We start from the raw sequence: 6095 nt of genomic DNA, 5'->3' as shown, positions 1-6095 counted from the left end.
AACAATATTGAGAACAAAAGTTTTGCTAGACATTCTATCTCAAGGAGTCTAAATAATGTAGAGAGTAACTACAATTAAATAATCTTCAACTCCATCAAAGATCTGAGAAGGGAATAAATATTACTTAACAAATGAGAGATATCAAAAATGTGCAACAAATGACAGAGACAACTGACTACCTGGGCAATCACCCAAAGTCTCGTTTGCAAGGTTGAGTCAACCAACTTTGGCTAAGGCCTAACACAACTGACATAACATTATCAAATGCAAGGAACTTTCTTAGAATTATCCTACCCTGTCTTGGCAAGATAAGACAATCCTGTTTCATATCTTAGTCAGTAGTTGAGGTATGGGCTTTTCTTACCCCAAAGGCCAGTTCTGCCAAGAAGACAAGCTCCCAGTGGAGTGTCTTTGGTGCTCAACGTTCTATTCGGGAATAGAGTGGTGTTGCCAGGAGTAATAGTGTCTCATTGGCACAGAATTCTAGGTTAGATTAAAGGCCATTTTCTACAGCTCTTCAAAGAGGCTGAAGATTATACTATCTGTACTAAAAATAATCTCTATGTATCTAAAAGACCTGATTAACCCAAAAATAAATATGACAAACATATAATTCTCAATACCTATCTAATTTGAAAACTAAGAGAATAAACATCTGTGTAAAATATGAAGACAATGATCTTCACCTGTAAACAATGCCATTACATATCAAATGTAAACAATGTTATTACATAAATAGTATCAGAGGTAGAAATTTACATTGTGATATGATAGATGTATCCATACAATATAAGCATACGCTTATACAAAAATTGAGGTAGAAACACTCACATTCAATATTCAATATATCAATATACAAGAAACAGTTCCAATACAATTTTCTAAAAACAGTAAGTCACAAATACCAATCATCCCATCAAACCAGTTAATCCCCCCCTTTTTTTGAATATACCCCTAATTCCATACAATATCTCCCTATCCCCTCAACCCTAAACCAACCACTAAAAGATGTCCCTAACCCTGTGGGGAAACTCTGTTGGGAGAGGGGACGTTGTCCTCTTAGATTGCTTCTAGCTAACACGGGGGCGACGTTCTTCTTAGGGGCCCCTGTGAAAGCAAACAATGGCAAAATTCCCAAATTAACCTTTGACCTAAGAAAATTATAACTAGTCTCTGAGCGTTTTGAGAATGTCCGGCCAGAGTGTTGTCAAAAATGTGCATCATTCGAAATTGTCTCCTGCAGTTGGTACCAAAAAACAGGTCTAATATTAGCGCTTAAAAAAAAAATTCACGGCGTCATAAAAACCAGATAGAGTTCATGTTGTGGGGCCCCATCTTCATCCTGGAAACTTCAAAGATTACTGTAGGAAAATATGTTGCTTGTTATGGGAAATTTAAACATTAACAACAAGGACATATACTGACATGTAAAGAAAGACACAGATATGAGGAAAGGCAAAGAAAGTTTATCAAGTATAAAACTATTCTTATTCTGTCCCATTTCATGGCACCTGACCTGAGACAGAAACTCTGAAATATCTCTTATCAGCAGGCTTGGAATTGAAGAGGGACTGAGCCATAGTCCAACTCCAAAACCAGCTCTACACATTTATAAAGAAGTGTTCAATAAAACATATAAATATATATTAAAAAATCAATACTTACAGTATATATAGAATTTTATTGTTGATACTTAGTGGGTCGTAACTATTTTCTATCCATCAGAAATTAAATATTCAGGGTCCCTTAAATTCTTTGAAGATGAGTATTTTCCTGTGGAGATAAGAAAAGAACCCTGCCTCCAACCAATCTGGAAACCTTACCCTCAGTATGCTCGGCATCCTTGTGAATGAATTGTTATTTATCTTTTCCAAGTGACTTCTCTTCTTCAAACCGAACCTTTATTAATTTTGACGGTATCCATAAATTTTCTTCACCTGTGGAGATAAGAGCAAAACCCCTTCCCCAACGCAGCACATCTCCTGGCTTCCATGGTGAGGTCAGCACATCCTTGAAATAAACTGGTTGATTTAGTTCAGCAGACTTTTCCATTATCCAATGTCTTTCTGCAGCCGTTGTTCCCTTCTCATTAGCGTTGAGAAAATTCAAGGTTAACAAAGCATTATGTAACCTATTTCTGGGGGTGTTTTCCACCCCTTTCTGTTTGCTCAACATATCCTTTATAGTTTGATTTGTTCTTTCTATGACTGCTTGACATGTAGGATTGTATGGTATACCTGTAACATGCTTGATATTGTAATAATCAAAAAACCGTTTCATTTTCCTAGAGACATAAGCAGGACCATTATCTGTCTTTATTTGTGTAGGTATACCCATGATAGCCATGACTTCTAATAAATGAGTGATTACTGAATCAGCTTTTTCTGAACTTAAAGCAGTTGCCCACTAAAATCCTGAATAAGTGTCAATACTGTGATGAACATACTTCAGTTTGCCAAATTCTGCAAAGTGGAACACATCCATCTGCCAGATTTCATTCCTATGGGTGCCCTTCGGATTAGCCCCCGCTGGCAGTGGCGTTTGGTTATAGAAAGAGCAGGTAGGGCATTTCTTTACAATCTCCTTAGCTTGTTGTCACGTAATAGAAAACTCTTTCTTCAAACCTTTGCTATTAACATGATGTTTTTTATGAAATTCAGAGGCTTGTAGCACACTACCAATCAATAATAGATCAATTTCTGCATTATCTTGTGCTAGAGGACCTGGAAGACCCGTATGGGATCGGATGTGTGTTATGTACATAGGGCAAAGCCTGTTCCTGATCAAATCTTGAACCTGGAGAAACAATGAGGTTAGTTCAGTATCATCAGGTATAAATTCAGCAGTTTCAATATGTAAAATAACTCTTTCTGCTTATTGTGAATCAGTGACTATATTAATAGGTTCTTTAAAATCCCTTAGCACCATAAGAATGGCAAATAATTCTGCCTTCTGGACAGAATTATACGGACTTTGTTCCACCTTACCCAAGTCTTCTGATTTGTAACCTGCCTTCCCTGATTTATTGGCATCAGTATAGAATGTACAGGCTCCAGTTATTGGAGCATCACCGACGATTTGAGGAAGAATCCAAGAAGTTCTCTTTATGAAGTTAAGCCGCTTGCTTTTTGGATAGTTGTTATTAATGTCTCCCAAAAAATTAGCACAAGCTCTTTGCCATGGTTCATTATCTTCCCATAATTTCTTTAGTTCATCAGCAGTGAAAGGCACTATAATTTCTGCTGGATCCATGCCTGCTAGTTGACGAAGTCTCAGCTTGCCTTTTATAATTAACTCAGAGACTTTCTCCACATAAGTTTTCAGTTTCTTACTTGGTTTATGTGGTAAAAAGATCCATTCCAAAATAATATCATCTCTCTGCATTAAAATTCCTGTAGGAGAAATTTTTGATGGTAATATGACGAGAATACAATCGAGCTCTGGATTCACCCTGTCCACATGTGCCTGTTGTAATTTCTCCTCAATCATTGTCAGTTCCTTTTCTGCTTCAACTGTTAATTCTCTGGGACTGTTTAAATCTTTATCACCATCCAAGGTTTTGTTCAAATGAATTATTAGATCAGGTGTTATCCCAATAGCTGGCCGTAGACTAGAAATGTCTCCTAACAGTCTTTGAAAGTCATTAAGAGTCCGTAGGCAATCTCTCCGAATTTGTGCTTTTTGTGTCTTAATTTTTTGCAAACCTATTCTATAACCTAAATAATTAACAGAATCTCCATTCTGAATCTTTTCAAGAGCAATTTGCAATCCCCATTTGGGTAAAAGTATCTGTATTTCTTCAAACAGTCTGTTCAAGGTATCCATGTTTGAATCGGATAACAAAATGTCATCCATGTAATGGTATACTATAGATTTGGGAAATTTCTTGCGTATTATTTGCAATGGTTGGTTCACAAAATATTGGCACAGGGAGGGGATATTTAACATACCCTGGGGGAGGACAGACCAGTAGTACCTCCTCGAAGGTTGAGAATTGTTATAAGTAGGCACTGTGAAGGCAAATTTTTCTCTATCTTCTTTTTGCAAAGGTATAGTGAAAAAGCAATCCTTTAAATCAATAACTATGAGAGGCCATCCTTTTGGTAATAAAGAGGGCAAAGGAATTCCAGATTGCAGAGGGCCCATAGGTTGAATAACCTTGTTGATGGCCCTGAGATCTGTCACCATTCTCCATTTACCTAATTTTTTCTTAACCACAAATACAGGAGAATTCCAAGGGCTGGTAGATTCTTCTATATGTCCAGCATCTAATTGTTCTTGTACCAGCTTTTGTAAAGCCTGTAACTTTTCCTCAGCTAAAGGCCATTGCTTTGTCCATATTGGTTTCTCAGTCAACCATTTTAGAGGCAAGGCTGTTGGTATCTGTGAAGGGACATCAATTGCTTGTTCTTGCACAGCCCTAATGGCTGGTTTTCTCTGTTTGTAATATCTTTTAATATTTTTCTCAGACATATAGGCTCTAGAAGTAGCAGGAATGTTAATTTGGGTATTCCATTGTTGTAATAGGTCACGACCCCATAAATTCATTGCAATATTGGCTACATATGGCCTTAATTTTCCTATTTGTCCCTCTGGCCCTATACATTCAACCCATCTCGTGCTCTGCCTTACTCGAGATAGGGTTCCAATTCCCAGGAGCTGAACATTTACATTCTGAAGAGGCCAATATGGATGCCAAGATTCTGGGGTAATGATACTTACATCAGCACCTGTGTCCAGCAGGCCAGCAATAAAAATGCCATTTACACACACTCTCAGCTTAGGTCTTTGATCATTTATAGAAGTTTGCCAAAACACACGTAACTCATCTTTCTGATCACTATTGCTTGTAACAGTAGGCATGTGGCTTCCTAATTGTCCTGACGAGGCATGTTCTCTGCAGAAACTGGAAATGACTGAACCATGTTTGCCATGGGGGCCTGTGAGGCACCCCCTCTCACGTTTCCCATCTGTATCAGATTGCCTTGTCTATCTCTTGTAGACCGGAATTCATTTGTACAGTGTCTGCCTTTTCCACATCTTCTACATAAACCTGAAGGCTGAGTCCTTCTATTTCTGTTATTTCTAGAAGATGCATTATTATTATTTCTGAAAATCCGTTGTTTACAATTCCTTTTCATATGACCCAGTTTGCCACAATTAAAACATTTGGTATTCTGGTGTCTCCTTTTACCATTGGAAATTGCTTCTTCTACCCATGCTTCAGTGCCATAGTCAAATGTGTCAACATTCAGTGTATGCAAGACCCATTCTTCCAAGGGCGCTGATCTGAACTTTAAAGGCTCCAAGATCTTATTGCATTCCACATTTGCATTTTCATATGCCAAAGACTCAATCATTATATGTCTTGCTTCTGGATCAGATATCCCTATTTGTACAGCCTTAGTTAGTCTTTGTAAAAAGTCACTAAAGGGTTCTCTCTGACCCTGTTTAACTCTGACAAATTATTCCATTCTCTGCCCTGGGTCTTGTACCCTGTCCCAAGCCCTTAAGGCTGCTGTATTACACATGGAGAGTGTGTTTTCATCCAAATTAGCTTGTTCTTGAGGGTCAGAAAAGAGCCCTTCACCTAGAATTTTATCTAGGGAAATGTGAATTCCCTTCGCCTTTTCCTGCTGTTCTAAAAGTCTAGCCTCTTGCCTGAATAAGCATTTCCATTTCAATTGCGGTCCACTCTCAAGGACTGCAGAGCTCACCTGGAGCCAGTCCGAGGGGGTTGCTCTGCTTGTTGTGGCCCAAGATTTTTAGCATCTCTTTAACAAAAGAGGCATGCATCCCAAAAGTCATGACAGCCTGTTTAATTTCTTTGAGATCATTCATACGGACAGGCTCCCATGTATCTTCCTTGATGACCCTAGGGTTTCTGGAACCAATCACCTTTTCTGTTGTTATTACTGGAAAGGCATGTAGAGCTGTAGGTAGAGCTTTGTGGAAATTGTCCCGGAGGGATTTATCCAGAGATGTAGTTAAAATTTGCCTTCCTACCCTTTGCTTCTCTTCATCAGAATTTAGAAATTCCTCAATCTTTTCAATTCTATTCACCATTGCCTTCTGCAATGTCTGAATCTCTTGTC

Source organism: Microtus oregoni, unplaced genomic scaffold (genome assembly GCF_018167655.1).
Source record: "Microtus oregoni isolate MIOR12 unplaced genomic scaffold, Mior012 000006F_ref0000085, whole genome shotgun sequence".
Lineage (NCBI taxonomy): Eukaryota > Metazoa > Chordata > Mammalia > Rodentia > Cricetidae > Microtus > Microtus oregoni.
The sequence above is the reverse complement of the archived record's forward strand: the minus strand, read 5'-3'. Positions refer to the sequence as shown.